Here is a 2092-nt window from a genome sequence, read left to right on the forward strand (position 1 = left end):
GCAGGGGACTTCATTCAGGTGCCCTTGTCTTGGTGTATGGCTTCTCTCCCATTGTCAAAGCATCGAGTTCACACCCACAGGACCCATCTCTCTCCTGACCCTCTATCACCTGTAAGGAACCAACTGATTGCGCTGGGCCAGTCTGGATTTTTCAGGATACTGGAACCAACTCAAGGTCATGGGATAGAAGCTTGAATTCCATCTTCAGCCTTAACTCATTTTTGCCATGTGACCTCAGCCACTAGGGTGGGGCTGGGGTGCTCTTCTGCCTAGCACAAGCCAGAATCCTTGCGTTGAGATGATGACTTCAGGTGTGTTATAAACATTGTTAAATATTGCTCCTGACCTCTGCTTTTCCTATCAACCCTATTGAAATGGTTTTATTTTATCCTTGCTGGGATCCTGCATAGCTCAGTGTAGCTTAAAAACACACAATAGTCCTTTCTTTTTCCGGCTGGAACCATGGAGGCTGAACCAGAGAAGAAAAAGAAGGTTCCTGCTGTGTGAGAAACTCTTATGAAAAAGGAAGGAGGAAGTCGGCCATGGTGGTTCACACCTTTAATCCCAGCGTTCGGGTGGCAGAAGCAGGTGGATTGCTGTCAGTTCAAAGCCAGCCTGGTCTACAAAGCAAGTCCAGGACAGCCAAGGCTACACAGAGAGACCCTGTCTGGAAACACAAAAAAGAAAGAGAGAGAGAGAGAGAGAGAGAGAGAGAGAGAGAGAGAAGGAAGGAATTTCACAGAGTTGAAGGTGAGGTGCCTGAGGAAAAGTTTGTCCTGAAGACACTGTGAAAGGCGAGGAGGAAGCTCATCCGTGAAAAGGTCAAGCACTATCACAAGGAGACAGGCGGGTGTACCAGACTGAGATTCACTGGCTAGGATGGCAAGGAAAGCTGGAAACTTCTACATGCCTCCAGAACCAAAATTGGCATTTGTCATCAGAATCTGGGGTATCAATGGTGTAAGCCCAAAGGTCCGCAAAGTACTGCAGCTTCTTCATCTTCAACAGATCTTCAGTGGCACCTTTGTTAAGCTCAACAAGGCTTCCATTAACATGCAGAGAATTGTGGAACCGCACACTGCATGGGGGGGACCCCAACCTGAAGTCTGTAAATGAGCTCATCTACAAACGAGGCTATGGCAAAATCAATAAGAAGCGAATTGCCTTGACAGATAATTCCTTCCTTGATTGCTTGGTCTCTTGGTAAATTGGGCATCATCTACATGGAGGAACTAATTCATGAGATCTATACAGTTGGAGAACACTTCAAGGAAGCAAATAACTTCCTGCGGCCCTTCAACCTGTCTTCTCCATGAGGAGGAATGAAGAAAAAGACAACTCCCTTTGTGGAAGGTGGAGATGCTGACAACAGGGAAGACCAGATGAACGGCTTATTTAGACAGATGAACTAAGGGGTTGCCCATGGTATTTTTGTAATCTTGTCAGTTAATAAACAGTCACAGCGTGGCAAAACAAAAAAACAAAACCACACAGTATGAGGCTGGAGAGGTGGTTCAGTGGTTAAGAGCATTGGCAGCTCTCCTAGAGTACCCAGGTTCGATTCCCAGCACCGACTGTCTGTGACTCCAGTTCCAGAGGATCTGGCACCCTCACACAGTCATAAATGCAGGCAAAACACAAATACACATAAAGTAAACAAATTATTTTTTAAGAATAACTTTAAGGGACAGGCATGGTGGCCCATGCCTTCAAACCCACCACTTGGGAGGCAGAAGTAAGCAGATCTCTGTGAGTTCAAGGCCAGCCTGGTCTACAAAGCAAGTCCAGGACAGCTAAGGTTATACAGAGAAACACCGACTCAAAAAAAAATCATAACTTTAAAGAAGAAGTAGGAGAAGAAGAAAAAGAAGGAGGAGGAGGAAGCGGCAGAGGAAGAAAAGGAAGAGGAGGAGGAAAGAAGATGACACAATACAAGCCAAAACAGTGACATGTGACTGTGATCCCAACCCTTTTAGGAAGTCTAGGGAGATCAAACATTCTGGGCCAGCCTGAGCTACATAGTGAATTCCAGACCTTCTTTTAAAAAAAAATAAAATTGGGCTGGAGAGATGGGGCAATGGTTTAGAGCACT

At 45.7% G+C, this 2092-nt stretch overlaps 1 pseudogene across 1 annotated transcript; it reads left to right on the forward strand.

The window, feature by feature from the left end:
• The first annotated feature begins 462 nt into the window (after nucleotides 1-462).
• On the forward strand, nucleotides 463-1412 carry LOC311604110 (large ribosomal subunit protein uL30-like; annotated as a pseudogene). Its single transcript has 2 exons — nucleotides 463-501; nucleotides 795-1412. The product of its transcript is annotated as a large ribosomal subunit protein uL30-like (transcript).
• Nucleotides 1413-2092: the final 680 nt, after the last annotated feature.

Source organism: Acomys minous, assembly GCF_964271855.1.
Source record: "Acomys minous genome assembly, chromosome: 8".
Classification (NCBI taxonomy): domain Eukaryota; kingdom Metazoa; phylum Chordata; class Mammalia; order Rodentia; family Muridae; genus Acomys; species Acomys minous.